The sequence below is a fragment of the Triturus cristatus genome, chromosome 2_2 (assembly GCF_964204655.1).
Source record: "Triturus cristatus chromosome 2_2, aTriCri1.1, whole genome shotgun sequence".
Taxonomy (NCBI): domain Eukaryota; kingdom Metazoa; phylum Chordata; class Amphibia; order Caudata; family Salamandridae; genus Triturus; species Triturus cristatus.
Window position 1 is genome coordinate 469,530,391 of NC_140582.1, and position 16,912 is coordinate 469,547,302.

At 46.9% G+C, this 16,912-nt stretch overlaps 1 protein-coding gene and 1 long non-coding RNA gene across 4 annotated transcripts in view; one reads left to right on the forward strand and one right to left on the reverse strand.

Annotated features, from left to right (window-relative positions):
- Positions 1-16,912, forward strand: part of ANXA5 (annexin A5) — a 980,312-nt gene that overhangs the window by 702,009 nt on the left and 261,391 nt on the right. The gene's annotated exons all lie outside the window — the stretch shown is intronic.
- Positions 1-16,912, reverse strand: part of LOC146862379 (uncharacterized) — a 357,116-nt gene that overhangs the window by 28,771 nt on the left and 311,433 nt on the right. Inside the window, exon 3 of the long non-coding RNA XR_014978119.1 lies at positions 1,175-1,321. This is a non-coding gene — a long non-coding RNA (uncharacterized LOC146862379). The remainder of the gene's footprint in view (positions 1-1,174; positions 1,322-16,912) is intronic.

The window sequence follows — 16,912 nt, forward strand, 5'->3', positions numbered from 1 at the left end:
CATAAAATAATCGTGAAAAAAGGATGTAAAGGAAGAAATAAATTGTACATCTAGAAGAAGAGCGTTGTTAAAACGCAATTTTTTAATGGAGGTAGGCTTTTGTAATACATCCAAAGAAATGGAAACTGGGGCATGAGCCGATATTAAGATGGAGCCGATGTCCGAAGTAATAAGGGATTGGGTAAGGTTATGTGAAATAAAAAAATAGTTTAATCGGGATTGAGTTTGGTGAGGGGGTGAAAAAAAAGAATATTCTCGCAAAGTGGGATTGCAGAGCCTCCAGGCATCAGTAAGATGGTATTGCGCAATGAGGTGGGTAAAAGACTTTTGTGACTTATGTGGAATGTAAGCGCTGGCTGAATGCCTGTCTAAAAAGGGGTCAACAACATCATTGCAGTCACCTACCAAAATGAAGTTATCTATATAGTGTTGGGTGATTAGGGGAGCTAAAGAGGTCTAAAAAGAGGCATCTCCACCTGTAGGGGCATACACATTTAAAATGGAAATAGGAACATTGTCTAGAATAAAGTTAACTAACACCTATCTACCTGAAGTATCAGCAAACTGCGTTACTGACTTGATTGGAAGAGATTTTCTAAACAAAATCAAAACACCGTTACGTTTACCATCACCTGGGGAAAAATATACCTCACCCACCCAGCCCCTTCTCAGTTTAGCAGATTCATCCGCCGATAGATGGGATTCCTGTATACAGGCAACATCTGCGTTAAGTTTGGTCAAATGAGATAATACTCTGGTTTTTAATTGGCGAGTGTAAACCTCTAACATTCCAAGAAAATATTTTCAAAGGCATGAAACAATATTAGAAAAGCATACCAAAAAACCAGTTGAAGAATAACCATAAAAAAGAAATACATTTAAAGCATAAAGGCATATCAATATGAAATAGCAAAAATAAGAGATTATTTCATAAAAAACATTAAAATAAAAGCCAGTTACATAATGAGGAAAAAAGGGAAGAATGGAACAGAAGAGATATGATAAACACCAGCAGCAAAGAGTAAAAATGAAAAGGCTGAAACAAGAAGAGAAGACAGAAAATGTGCTGGAGAGAGACAAAACCAAAGAGAAAATGAAGAGCTGGGGAGCTGAAAGAAGGAAGAGGAAGAAATGTAAGAACAAAATAGCAGAAGAAAAAGATCAAAAAACTTACATAATGTCAAACGAACAAACGGGGGGGGAGGATGGAGGCCACATAGAAAAATGACGGGTCGTGAGCTCCAAAGGGAAGGCAAGGAAGGAAGACAACCGCAACGAACTCCAAGAACATGAAGGTGGGTGACGGTACGGATGAAGAAATCTGTGCAAGGGGGAAACAGTACAAATGTGAAATATTAAGAATATAGAAAGTGAACGTAAAACATACAGCTAGTAAAAACTATATAAGCATAACAATCCGGATAACCAACAAGGAATAAAGCGTAAAAGCCTTAACATATGTGAACGAAACTAAAGATTAAGAGCTTGAAGAAGCAGCAGTGTCCATTCCAGTGACGACATGAGAGTACAAAAAACTCTTTAGTTTCAGTGGATCATCATAAGTAGTAGTCTTGTTGTTAAGTCACCTTGAAAAGGCAGGGATGAAAAAGACCATATCTCGCTCCCATAGAACGCAGCTGTGGTCTGAGTGAAAGGAATTCCTTGCGCCAATCAGCAGTAGGTTTAGCATAATCTTGTGAAAAGAAAAGCGGATTACCAGACCAGGTGAGTCGAGGGAGAGCTCTGGCCGAAGATAATACTGTAAGTAAATCTGTGTATTCTAGGAAGTAGAGGATAACACCTCTCGGCCTTTTAACGTGAGCATTAGAGAACCCTGTAGGAAGAGGACCTAAACGATGAGCTCTCTGTATATTGAGATTAGTGGTATCTGGCAGTTTGAGAATCTTCGGCAAAAAGGATTTGAAAAAGGCAAGGGCATCCGACCCCTCTGAATTTTCTGCCAGGCCATAAATACGAAGATTGTTCCTCCTATTTCTGTTCTCTAAATTCTCAAGTTGCTTGTGGAGTGTAGATATTTGGACGCATAATGGATCAACTTTGGCAACAGAGGAAGTAAGAGTATCCACAGATTGTTCTAGGAGGGTTACACGACCATCAATATTAGACCACTTGTCAGATAACTGCTGAAGAGTAGATTTAGTTTCCTCAAGAGTAGTTTTAGTTTCTTCAATAAAAGGACGCAAAGCCCTAATTTCCTCCAATAAAATATCCATTATGACTTGTGAAGTTTGTTTGGGAGGAGAAGGGGGGGTCCTTTTTAAGTCTTTTGATTGACCCTTGGCGGCGCCGCTCGTTTGTGAAGCTGAAGCAGAAGAGGAGAGTTTAGCAGAGTGGTCAGAGGAGTCCTCCATCTCCAGACACTGATATCTAGAACTGGTGTGTAGGAGAAATTTGCGAGGAGTTGGAGAAGGCTTGCGCAACTCCTTATATGTTCTACCCATAGAAGAGAGGAGAGATGCACCTCAAACAGAACAGGTTATCTCATCTGTTCCTGCACACATAAGGTTTGGGCTTGTACTCCCCGTCGGAGAATTGCCAGTATCCAAAGAAGAATCCTTTATTGTACCTTTCGAATCGCTAGTAAAATGACTAAGATGACTTGGTGCCTTGAGTAAAAGCGGTAGCAATTAAAACTTTATTTCTCCATACACAGAAAGCCAGCACAGGGTCTGGAAACACTGCATCCGAAGCATAACTTACTCCAATGAGACACCAGGGCTTCTCCCAGGCTCAATGACAAAAAAATGATTGAAAGAACATTGTTAATCAGAAATTCAGAGCAAAACACATCAACTCCAAGCTGAAAGGAATTGGGCAATCCAAAAGGGTTTCAGGGACCCTTAACAAACTGACATCCATGACAGAATCTAACGGGTGCAATGCAAGAAAATATATTATTAGGGAATGAGCTTAATGACTCGGGAGAAGAGTAGTCCAGACATAGGGCTCCAAAGGAGTTGAGACCTCAATTTGCACAGCTTTTCAGTGACCAGAAGGAGAAAAACGCCATATGCACGTGCGCACCACATTTCTCTCACCGGGAGTTCTCCTCACGGAAAAAACGTCGCATTCAAGATGGCGTCCGCTGTCAGCGCCTCAGAAACGCTGAGCATGACAGAATGGATTCCCGGAGTCACAGGCTGCCTAAGGACTCGCAAAGAGGCTTGTTAGTATCAGCATATCTTCCGACGTCAGGAACCGCACACCATTAGCACAGGAGAGCCGTAGGACACGGTTGTTCCGATCCGCTCGCCGGAGCGTCACACGAACGCCGCCATTCTCTCCGGGCGCCAAGCCACGCCCCCCGGTAAGTAACTTATCCTTTCAAACTGTCGCTTTCAGATGAGACCCTTGCAGGAGGAGCTGGACAGTCAGTGGCTGTAAATATCAGGGTCCTTCTATATTAGCAGGGTAATGCCTCAAATGAAAGAGGGGCTCCAATGGTGAACTCGCAGGCCTATCGTTCCTAGCGAATTCGCCAGGTTTCATAATAACCGATGCATCCCTTGAGGGGTGGGGAGCACATCTAGAAGGACAGACAGTAAAGAAATTGGAACAGTCACCAGCGAACACTACACATGAATGTTTTAGAGTTGAAAGCGATATTCCTGTCCCTGAAATCTTTCCTCTCGAATATATCCGGGGCTTCGGACAGAAAACACAGCAAGCATGCATGACTTAAACAAGGGGGAACAAAATCAACTACGCTATCCCTACAGGCCTAGCAATTCTGGGATTGGGCGATTCAACACCAGATAACATTGGCAGCGGAACATGTTCCAGGAGTGGCCAACATCCTGGCGGACTCCTTGAGCAGGTCAATTACAGCCAGCCACTAGTGGGAACTCCACCAACCAATGCCGAATCACATCTTTAGGTTGTGGGGCAAACAGAGGTTGGACCTATTTACGACCAGTCTGAACCGCAAAGGCCAATTTTTCACCAGCTGGCTACCCCAACCAGAATTGAACGGGAATGCATTTTCGATAAATTGATCAAAGATTTATGCTTACGCTTTTCCTCCAATTCCTTTCATCCCACGGGTGCTTTGGAAGATAAGGGAAGAACCCTGCCAAATTCTACTGATAGCGCCCAGGTGGCCTTGCCAGTTCTGGTTCACAGAGCTTCTGCTTCTATCGTAGTGCAAACCCAGATTGTTACGCCCATTACAGAACTTGCTGACAACGAATTGCGGCCAGGTCTGCCATCCGGACCCAACATCTCTACGATTAGTAGCCTGGCTCCTGAACACTGAGTTCTCAGACCTAAGTATACCTGCTGACTGTCGAAGTCCTGGCTAACGCTAGAGCGCCTTCCACTATCAAGACTTACAAACTCAAGTGAAAGAGATTCTGCCATTGGTGCGCATGCTCAGTTGTACACCCTATTCAGTATTCACCAGATCAGCTACTATCTTTTTCCTGCAGCTGGCTAAATCAGGCCTTTCTCATTTTTCTATTAAGGTTTTTCCTTGCTGCGATTTCCAGATTTCGGGAGCATAGTGGATCTCAATCGCTTTGGTCATCAAGAGTGATAAAACTATTTCCTAGAGTATTGTTTAGAATGTTCCCTCCACTTAGGCGTCCACCTCTGCCTTGGCATCTCAATATTTTACTAGCGCAATTCATAGGGCTTTCCTAAAGAGCATTACTTGGAAAGCATTTCTTCTGCTGGCGCTTACTGCAGCTGGACAAGTAAGCGGTATACACGCTTTCAATACTCGTAATCCTTTCCTCCATTCTACTAAAGACTGTTATACTTCAGACAAATCCTACCTTTATCCCCAAGGTTCCATCGGATTTTCACTTGAACAAACCAGTTAAAATGAAAACGTTCTTTCCAAATCCACAGTCACCAGCAGAAAGATCTTTTCATTTCCTGGATATTAAAAGATGTATACAATTCTACTTGCAGAAAACAGCCACCATACATAAAGCTGATCAGCTTTTTGTGGCTTATGGAAAAATCAGAAAGGGGTATCCAGCCACTAAACAGACTAAAGCACGTTGGAAAGCTTCTGGGATTCAGTTTTCCCGTCAACAAGCAGGCAAACCTCTACCTTCAACAGTGAAAGCTCACTCTAAGAAAGAAGTTTATTCTTCAACGGCTCTTTGCCTGTGTGCCTATTCAACAAATTTGAAGAGCAGCAACTTGGTCCAGCAGGCACACTTTAACCAGGCATTACTGTCTAAAAGCTGAAAGTAATGCTGATACAGCTGTAGAACCAGCAGTGCTACGTATTCTTTTTCAATAAGGTGAGCCTCTATCCTTACCACCGTCCTTTAGGTTTGACAAATGCTATTATGATAGTTGATATCACTGTTAATTCATACTTATGCATTGTTAGATACTATGTATGTATATACTTCTCTATATATTTGTGGATATATGTGTGTGTATATATATATATATATATATATATATTCACTGAAAAAACCATAGGTTTCACACATGTTATAGTTAGTGGAAATTTTACTCGTAAAAAACCAGTGAAATTGCCCCGTTATAGTTAGCGCAGGCAACTATAACTCACGCGACCACAATCCTCTGCTGATGCTAATACTGTATTTAGACACTTATTTGCCCATGTCTTCTTCCATACATTTTTAGCTATACATATATTACAAATATTTTTTTTTCATAAAGACACATATGTCATCAGCAGAAGATTGCGGTCGCGTGAGTTATAGTTGCCTGCGCTAACTATAACGGGGCAATTTCACTGGTTTTTTACGAGTAAAATTTCCACTAACTATAACATGTGTGAAACCTATGGTTTTTTCAGTGAATTTGCAAGGTTTTTTAAATGCTAATTCCTAACTATAACGTGTGTGAAACCTATGGTTTTTTCAGTGAATTAGTACGGTTTTTTAAATGCTAAGTTTTTTTCCCTTACAATAAGCCCTGTACATTTGGTGGCCTACGGCCACCAAAAGCACAGGGGGTGGGGTAAGTGTGGATAGTGTTTTTTTCCATTGTAATAAGCCCAGCACATTTGGTGGCCTTCGGCCACCAAAAGCACAGGGGGTGGGGTAAGTGTGGATAGTGTTTTTTTTATTTTTATTTTTTTACCGTACGCTTACCGTAAGCGTACGGTAAGCGTACCCCGCGAAATTGCCGAAAAAAAAATAAAACCGTTTTTGCACTTGGGGGATGTTTGGGGACTCCCTCAACATGACTATGTGGGAGGGAGTTGTCAAAACAGCCCCTTTACATGTTTTTGGGCTTCAGATTTTAAAAATCTCTCTCAGTGCGAGAGACAAAATGGCGGCCGCCGCTTCCTGGTTTCGGCCGATTCGAATGTTTACTAAGATCTAAGAGCCAATCAGAATCGCGCTCGCGCACGCCGCCGTACGCTTACCGTAAGCGTACGGTAAGCGTACCGTAAGCTGGCTCAGATATATATATTGATTTAAAGGCTATTTTCTCAGAATCTACTGAACAGATTTACACCAAACCTACAAAAGGCACTTCCTTGACCTAGGGACTACCTCTCTGCCAAATTTTGAGTAATTCTGTTCAGCCATTCGGGCTGTAGCTCGTTCTAAAGGTCCTATGGAAAAATGCATGGGAAAAACGCGTTTTGGGACCCCCCTTTTATCTCAGCCCCCGCTTGACGAATCCCCCCGAGACTTTCAGGGAAGGAGCGGAGCGTAGCGCCCCACCTATTTTGAGAAATTCGCGAGGATTCGTCGACCGGCGCCAAAGTTATTCAAAATAGAATGTTGAGGTTTTCCTATGGAAACGTGGTCCTAACTATAACTACCTACTGGCTATCGCCAGTAGGTAATATATATATATATATATATATATATAACACCAGAGTTGCCCCGATAGTAGAAGCCACACCACGGCAAGTTAAACCTTTAATTTGCAGAATGCAGGAAAACAAAGCTGCTGCTCCCGCTCAAAATGTCTTTAGCCAAACGCGTTTCGGGCGTGTAGCCGCCCTTGGTCACTGGCAAAAGGGGAGAAGGCAGCGAACACATCACCTGCGCTGATTTAAATGTGCCGCCCCAGTGGGCGTAAGCGCAACTTGCATGCTGGTAGTTGTAGTGCAATGTTCAATATGAACCCAAATGGGTCGCATGCCTGGCCCCTGAAAATTTACATGGTTATACCCAAGTGGGCTACATTGCACTACAACTACCAGCATGCAGGTTGCGCTTACGCCCACTGGGGCGGGACATTTAAATCAGCGCAGGTGATGTGTTCGCTGCCTTCTCCCCTTTTGCCAGTGACCAAGGGCGGCCACACGCCCGAAACGCGTTTGGCTAAAGACATTTTGCGCGGGAGCAGCAGCTTTGTTTTCCTGCATTCTGCAAATTAAAGGTTCAACTTGCCGTGGTGTGGCTTCTTCTATCGAGGCAACTCTGGTGTTTAATATATATATATATATATATATATATATATATATATATATATATATATATATATATATATTCACTGAAAAAAACATAGGTTTCACACATGTTGTAGTTAGCTGGACATTTCACTCGTAAAAAACCATTGAAATGTCCCCGTTATAGTTAGGTTCGAGGCATGTGGGCTGCTGAATTCATATCTGTGCATAGATCGCCGCCTAGTGTTGGGTCCGGATGATTGCACATTGTTGTCCTGGAAGAGTCTTCGAAGTATCACGAGATAGGTGGCTCCTCCCCTGGACCACAGTGCGCATGGGCATCCCCTTCATCCTTAGATTGTTTTTTTCCGCCATTGGGTTCGGATGTCCTAATCTTAGCTCTTAGAGTATTTAGGCCTTTATTCGTCGGTATTGTTTTCGTTCGCCGCCGAGTAGTTTCATCGAAGTTAGCCATTTGCCCTTCGACGTCCGAGGCACGATCAAGTTCGACTATGGAACCAAAAACATCGAATAGCCCCTTCAAGCGTTGCCCTCTTTGCAACGCTAAGTATGCTCGCTTCGACGTGCACCCGGTGTGCAACAAGTGCCTCTCTCCAAACCACGACGAAGCCACCTGTATGGCGTGCTCCAGGTTTCGATCGAAGAAGACCCTGCGCATTCGTCGAGCAGCTCGGCTTGAGGCGCAGAAAGCGGCGCCGTACCCGGACAACATCTTCGGGATCGAAGATGAGGAGGTCGTGGACCTTGAAGTTCAGGGAGAGATGTCGGATCCGGCGTCGGAGCGTGAATCAGACTATGATGCCGAAGACGAACATATAATAGATGAGGAGGAGGATGACGTCGTACAAGTAGGAGACAACGAAGAGGCCCTTGGGGCCGAGGAGGATGGCTCTGGACATGAGCTAGGCCCTCAGGTCGCCACAGGGCCGAAGGAGGCACTCGATAAGGCTCAGGTCGCGGGATCGCCACAAGGCCTTACCCAAGATCATTCCTCTCGTTCTTCTGCCCCGCATAAACGCCCGGCGTCGAACTATCCTAAAGAGCCATCGGTATCCAAAGCACCATCACTCGATCAACGAGAAACGAAACTGCGAAATCGAAACCAAAAGTAAAAGAGTCTCTCCACGGCGACAAGGCCTCGATGCACTCGGAGCTGAAGACCCAAAAGACGGCTGTCGACGCCAAGAGAGGTCATGGGGACGTCGAGCCATGGGCGGCGCCGAAACTCAAAGCCAAGGTTGTCGAGCCGAAGGTATCGGCGCCAAAGAGCGTCACCACAGATATAGAGGGCGGCCGTCGAGAGCCAACCCATCCCTCTATTCTTGTCCAGAAGACGACGTCTGGTACGGGGCTTGATGCCACAACGAAGAAGGCGTCGAAGGACCGTGTCCAATCCACGACGCCATCTCCCTTTGTCAAGCAGAAGGTGTCGGAGTCGTTATTACGCATCCACGACAAGGCTTCCACAACTGTTGCGAAGACAGCCCCGCAGCCCACACCGGTCAGCGCGGTTCACATCGCGTCAACGCATATCAAGTTCGGCCTCCCACCAGCGGTGCGACCGAAGATGTTCGACGCGAAGAAGGGTATCGACCCGAAGAAGGGTATCGACCCGCAAGAAGCTATCGACCCGAAGAAAACTGTCGATGCACCAACAGGAATACACATGGGACAGAGACCAGTGGCAGTGCCTCACGAAGATGAGGTTCCAAGGCAGTTTATCGACGCCACCACCGGTAGACTTTCCATATACAAACGGAAAATCATAACAGACACCCCAATGGAGCCATACAAGATTCCATTGAAAAAAAAGAGAACCACATCACCAGTTCTGGTGGAACACATTCAATTTGGCAGCCCAGAAACTCAGTCATTCTCACCCACACACTCTGATACTGATGCTGGAGATGATGGTGATGCTGAGGGCACTTATCCGGTGGTTCTCTTCCAGGGGATCCTCATCAATAGTCATAAGCACTGAATATTCCCGCCCATGTGCGGGGACCCCGGAAATAATAAAATTATATATGTAAAAAACATACATATATACAGCTCTGTATATGTATAAACATATATCATTTTTTCCAAGCAAATGCAGCTCCCATAAAAGGCTAGGCAATGTAAATATACACATCCAATAACACACATATATCTATATATATGTATAAAGGTATAACAATACACCCAAATCTCTTTTTTTTTTTTTTTTTTAATGAGGTAAACACTCATGAGAAAGCAAAAAATAAAGAGAACAAACTGTGGAAAAACACAGATGTATAACACATTGCCAGCCTGCAGGCTGCATTGCAATACAATACCATAGAGACTAAAAAGCCCTGTACAGGTAAAAACTGGCACCGTGCCTTTAAGGCAGCCCTGACTTCCATATCCCATCATGCCTCAGGGGTGACAGTTAGGTCAGTTGTTCTTTCCGGCTCCTTCAGTCAAGGACCCTGGAATTCAGCTCTCTTCTTTTTTGACTCTTTAGTCAAAAATTATAACAACTTTAAGATTTTTTTTGGACTTCTTCTTACTATTTCTGTGAGGAAGTCCGTATCCTGTGTTTTTCTGACTGATTTTTCAACCATTTTGTCAGAAAAATGCCTTCTTTATTTGTTCCATGCCCATCTTGTGGAAAAAAGAAGGCTGCGTCAGACACACATGAGGTGTGTATCATCTGTCTGCCGGACTCTCACTCTCCAGCAACATGTCGTCATTGTGAAGACCTTTCCAAAAGGACTTTAAAGGAGAGGGAGAGGATTAGGCTGTATGGCCTAGCAGAACGGTCGACGTCGAAGCAGTTGGTCCCTGTTTGCTCTCCATCGACGTCGGGCTCGGCGTCGAAGACTCCAGCGGCGGGATCGTCGCTGAGAGGTGAGGAGTCAAGGGGAAGTCATGCTGCAAAGAGAAAATCGACGTCGACTTTATATTCAGCGTCGAAGAGGATGCGTTCGACGTCGACGGCGTCTAAAAGCTCGGCGTCGAGGACTCGGCGCCATAGTTCAACGTCGAAGAAGCATCTGTCGACGTCGAGAGAAGATCGATCGACGTCTGCACAGAGATATCGTTCGTCGTCGAAAGAAAGACATCGTTCGACGTCGAGGTCGGCGAGACATCATTCGACGTCGCGAGAAGAACGTAGACGATCTCCACAGTCGACGTCGAGACCAAGATCGCCGTCAAGATCAAGATCGCCGTCGAGGAAACATCGTTCGACGGCGAGGAGGCTTTCGACGTCGTCGGAGCTTTCGACGTCGAGACAGAAGTCTCCGTCAGGAGTGACGTCGAGGCAGACGCCTCCGTCAGGGCCGACGTCGAGGCAGGAGCCTCCGTCGGAGTCGACGTCGAGGCAGGAGCCTCCGTCGGAGTCGACGTCGAGGCAGAGGCCTCCGTCGGAGTCGACGTCGAGGCAGAGGCCTCCGTCGGAGTCGACGTTGAGGCAGGTGCCTCCGTCCTCACAGGTCTCCAAAGCTTTGGTGAGGTACATGAAGCCTCCGTCGAAGGTAATCTCGACGTCGAGACAGGAAGCTCGGAGCCTCGAAGATTCGAGTCAAAGATCTCCGGTGATAGGCTTATCACCGTCGAGGCAGCCCTCTGTTGAGGGTACGCAGGAGGTTTCACATATTCGCCTCACAATTCGACCAGTCTCAAGGCGAAAATCTCCTCATAGACTGATATATACAGCTCCGGAGTCACCGCGTATCATTTCTATCTCGCCTTCAGGATCAGAGGGCTCAGGTTCAAGGTCAGCATCACCAGAGCTTGTACATCAATCTCCAGTTCCTGCAAGAGAAAGTTCGCAGGAGGAGGACAATGCTGTGCCTCAAAGTCCCGTAAGGGAGATGCCTCAGGACCCTGCTATGACAGACACAATAAAGGCATCGCTAACAAGAATAAGGGGCGTGGTATTCCCAGCGACACCGATCAGACCAAGATCTCGAGAAAGAGAATCCCGAAGTCACTCTCGAGCACCAAGAAGGCGATCCAGGTCTGCCTCCCTCAGAAGAGAGTCGACCAGATCAGAGAGAAGGCGCCGTAGGACCCCTTCTACCTCCCCTTCTTCCAGATCATCCAAAAGGGATTATTCACCGACACTCTCGGAGACGCCACCCTCTCGGGTATCTCCGGTAGATGACATTTCTACATTTCAAGAAGTGTTGTGTAGAGGAGCTACAAAATTAAGTATCCCTATGCCGGTTCAGGAGACCACCACATCCATAATTTTTGAAACTCTTCATGAGCGCACAGTGACACGCCCGTTGTTGCCATTAGTCCCCGGTTTGCTACAACCGGTAATGGATATCTTTCTCACGCCAGCAACCACCAAAACGGCGCCGGCGAGAATTCTAAAAAAGTACCGTCCAGCTCCGGAGGATCCGCTATTCCTTAAAACAGATCCTCCACCGGACTCTGTCATCACCGCCGCTGCCAGAAAGACGCATGCAGTAGCTGGCTCTTCAACGGTGCCACCAGATAAGGACAGTAAAACGCAAGACTCCTGGGGGAGGAAAGTTTGCGGCTCAGCATCCTCAAGCTTGAAGGTGGCAAGTGCCTCGGCTCTTCTGGGGCGCTATGATAGGTCACTATGGGACTCTCTTCAGAGGTTCGTTGAAAAAGTTCCATCAGAGGACAGACGGGACTTTGAAGAGATTTTGCATGAGGGGAGTCTAGTCTCTAACCAGATCATAAGTGCAGCGGCGGATGGGGCAACACTGGCAGCGCATGAATATGCACATGGAGTCACAGCCAGAAGATCATCCTGGCTTAGATTGACGGCCCTGAAACCGGAAGCGCAGGCAAGAATTTTAAATCTGCCTTTCTCCGGTAGTTCTCTTTTTGGGTCCCATGCAGACGAGGAAATGGCCCGTATGAAAGCAGAGCTGGAGACCATGAAAGCAGTCGGGCTTGAAAAGAGGAAAGAGTTTCGACGCCGCAAGGGAAATGACAGGCGCAATTACCAACAGAGGGTTCAAACCCCTCATTGGCAAAAGAACCAGGACCAGCAAGGTCAAAAGAAACAGCAATACCAGTCCCGCAAGCCATCCAGGGGACGAGGTAACAACAGGCAGTCTAATGCTGGAAACAAAGCACCGGGGAAGCAATGAGAAACCGCTTCCTCCGATGCTGTCCACCGCTCCGGTGGGAGGAAGTGTTGCGCATCATCTTCCAGAGTGGCAGACAATCACAAAGGACAAGTGGGTACTCAATATACTGCGTCATGGGTACTCGCTTCGTTTCAAAAGTCACCCCCCATCGATTCCTCCTGTCAAGTCATCCCAGCATCTAAAGCAGCTCAGAGAGGAGGTAGCGACGCTACTACTCAAATCTGCAATAGAGAAAGTGCCCATAAACCAGAGAGGAAAGGGAGTTTACTCCAGATATTTTCTCATCCAAAAGAGGAGTGTGAAGGCGGAGTTCAGACCCATTTTAGACCTACGGATACTGAACAAGCACATAAGAAAGGAAAAATTTCGCATGCTGGCGCTCCACCAAATATATCCTCTTCTCCGGATGGGCGATTGGATGTGTTCACTGGACCTTCAGGATGCATATTTCCATATTCCCATCCTAAGGAATCATCGAAAATTTCTCAGGTTTGTGGTAGGCAACGCTCACTATCAGTTCAAAGTCCTCCCATTTGGCCTGAAGTCAGCTCCTCGAGTATTCACAAAATGCGTGGCAGTAGTAGCGGCTGCTCTGAGGCGCGCAGGAGTCTTCGTCTATCCCTACCTAGACGACTGGCTAATAAAGGGCTCATCGCCACAGAATGTGCGGACACAGCTGTCGCTATGCCTGAACTTATGTCGCAGGTTGGGTCTCAGAGTGAATGTCAAAAAGTCCAATTTTTCACCAACGCAGAGAATACACTACCTGGGTGCAACTATAGACTCCGTAGTAGGAAAAGTGTTTCCTTCGGAGGAAAGACAGTCATCCATTATGCTAAAAGGCAGACAGATTATGACCAGCAATCTGTCGTCGGCAAGGCAAGTCTCATCTCTGCTAGGGGCCATGGCATCCTGCATCTTCCTAGTGCCCAATGCCAGGCTAAGGATGCGTCCTCTCCAGCAAGATCTCGAGGACAAATGGGATCAAAGGAACTCTCTGTGGGAAGAAAAGGTTTGCCTCTCCTCTGCAGCCAAACAGTCAATCAAGTGGTGGCTGAAGCCAAGGAATCTGCAAGTGGGGATTCTTTTCCATCAAGAGCCCCCAACTCAGACCTTAATCACCGACGCATCCCTTCAGGGATGGGGTGCGCATTTTGGGACTCTGCAAACTCAAGGACGGTGGTCCAGCAGCGAACAGTTGTACCACATCAACATGCTGGAGCTCAGGGCGGTCCACCTAGCCCTCAAAGCGTTCCTACCTGCGATAACGACGAGTACCATTCTAGTACAGACGGACAATACCACCACAATGTACTACCTGAACAAGCAGGGGGGTACTCGATCCAGAACGCTCTCGCTGGAAGCTCAGTCCCTGTGGCACTGGATCCTAGCAAGGAACATCTCATTGAAAGCGGTGCACCTACCAGGAGAACTCAACGTGCAAGCAGACTTGCTCAGTCGGCATTTTCAAGAGCCAGAGGACTGGGTAATCAACGACGAAGTGTTAGAAGACATCTTCGGGGAATGGGGGCGCCCGCAAGTGGACCTCTTCGCGGACGAGCAAAACACAAAATGCCGAGGCTTCGCCTCAAGATACCATCGACCAGGATCCCTAGGGAATGCCCTTTTGATCAATTGGTCAATGACATTTGTGTACGCTTTTCCGCCTCTCCCACTAATTCCCAAGGTGGTGACCAAGCTACAGAATTCATCTGCCAAGATGATACTCATAGCACCGGACTGGCCGAGGCAGTGGTGGTACACGGATCTCCTACACATGTCGATCCGCCCCCACAAGCGGCTGCCGTGCAGGCCGGACTTGTTATCCAAGATGCAGGGGAAGATTTACCATCCCAGCCTTCCCTCGCTGAGCTTAACAGCATGGCTCCTGAAGTCCTCCAGTATGGCCATCTGAACCTCCCTCAAGAGTGTATGTCCATACTGAAGGAAGCCAGGAGGCCTTCGACAAGACACTCCTACTTCTGTAAGTGGAAAAGATTTTATATATGGTGTGCTCAGCATCATTATGATCCCACTAAATGCCAGGAGGATGTAATTTTGCCCTATCTTCTACATTTAGCAAGGGCAGGGTTGAAATTTTCTTCCATAAAGGTTCACCTAGCAGCCATAACAGCATACAGGCGTTCGCCTTCACAGCAGTCATTTTTTAAAGTGCAGGTAGTGAAGGATTTCTTGCAAGGACTCAAGAAAGTCTATCCCCCTGTTAGACCTCCCTCTCCTTCCTGGGAGCTAAACTTGGTTCTGTCGAAGCTCATGGGTTCACCTTTTGAGCCTATTCATAAGGCTACCCTACAGCACCTCACATGGAAGACAGCATTTTTAATAGCCATCACTTCAGCACGGAGGGTCAGTGAGATACAGGCCCTCTGTTCTAAAGAACCCTACACTGTTTTTCATCTAAATAGGGTGGTGATGAGAACTCACCCTTCGTTCCTACCCAAGGTGGTATCGGAGTTTCATGTAAACCAAGCCATCTCCTTACCAACCTTTTTTCCCAACCCCTCCTCTCCGGCAGAGAGGGCGTTGCATTCTCTGGATGTCAGAAGGGTCCTAAAATTCTACCTAGATAGGACTAAGAATATCAGGAAATCTGACCAATTGTTTGTGAACTATGGGATTGTCCGTATGGGCTTTGCTGCATCCAAACGTTCCATTGCTAGGTGGATTGTTTCTAGTATTACTTTGGCCTACCAACTGGCTCAGAAACCATTGGGGGCGCGCCCTAAAGCGCATTCGACAAGAGGAAAAGCGGCTACCGCGGCTTTTCTCAATAATGTCCCACTCTCCGAGATCTGCAAGGCAGCCACTTGGAGATCTGTCCACACTTTTACCAGGCATTATTGTCTGGATTCGGACACCAGGGCAGACACTCAAGTAGGACAAGCCTCCTTGAGGAATCTGTTCCAAACATAATCATTTTCATGATTCTTTTTCTCCATGGGTGATACAACCTTAGTTTCATTTGCCTGCTGGTGGAAGGGGAGCTTGCTACTCTATTCAGTGCTTATGACTATTGATGAGTGTAGGAAGGTGGATATCTGACTATGGTTACCCCCAACTTTTTGCCTAGTGTCTAGCTGGTTTTTCGACTTAGTTGGCCTGAGATCCTGCCATTCAGGGTCTCAGGCTGTCTGCTCTCTCTTTAAAATGGACTCCATGTACCCTAGGTACATAACCAATTGGTAAGGATCACCTTATTGGACCCTGTACAGTGTACCCTAGGTACCCAGGGCATAGGTGTACCCTAGGCCTCCCAGGGGCTGCAGCATGTATTATGCCACCCCTGGTCTGGCCTTCCAATCAGACACAACTGGCTGATCACTCAGCTGGGGCAAGGTCGTGTAATCACCCCTTGCTTAGATATAGTATGCCTATATCTGCCCTTATATATAGACACATGTGTACCTATCAGTCACTCCTATGGCAGGCCTTAACAATCCTGGAGGCAGAGTGCTTGGTAACATGTGAGATGGTGCTCTAGCATGAGCTGAGCCTGTCTGCAGCTTTCGGAACCGTGTCCTTATAGCTGTTCTATGATATAGCCTACCATATACTCTTAAAGTGCCTTATAATCTTAAACGGTTATGGTAACTATGGTTTGGCTTTATCAAAACATGTCGTGTAAGGTGTCTAACACTTTGGAATAATACCCCCATACCATTTCTGGTGATGAGGATATTATTCCTCCCTTCTAGAGGGAGAGACATGTTAAAATCCTACTTTGCTGTTTATCTGTAACCAAAGCCTCAGCATCACAAAATGGATGCTGCTGCCACAGACACAAGTCTGACCTCCTGCTGCTGGGAGTGATCCCAGCCAGGGAGGCCTGGACAATAGGTTTCCTGCTTGGGGAGGTGCTAGCACCTCCCCAGACAGCCTTTAGTGTATTGGGGCAGGGTGGGCTGAAAGGAATGAGACATGCCTGGGGCACACAAGGTGTTCCTTGCATAGTCCAGTTCAAACCGGCGCTGGGGCACTCCAGCCCCAGCTCTGGCGCGAAACTGGACAAAGGGAGGTGGGTGTAACCACCCCCTCCCAGGTCCCACCCATAAGGCGTGACCTAGCAGGTATCCCAGCCCCCCAGATTAGTATAAGAGTGGGAGTTGGGCCTCAAGACTTTAGATTATCCTGAACCTGCAAAATTGAACAGAAACTCTGGACCTTCGACATTCGACGAAAGAAGAAGACTGAAGAATCTCCCTTGTAGCCAAGGAGTGGCTACCCTGTGCAAACAGGCACCATCAAGTGACTACCCTTTGCTTTGTGAAACGTTCGACGAGGAACCGACTGCAGAGCCCGACCAGAGCCTTGATTTCCAGACTTCTCCGACCCTCATCCACATCTGCAGCAGAGCTGAGATCCGTGGAGGCGACGAGCGACGTGGGACCGGCTAGCTGGGAAA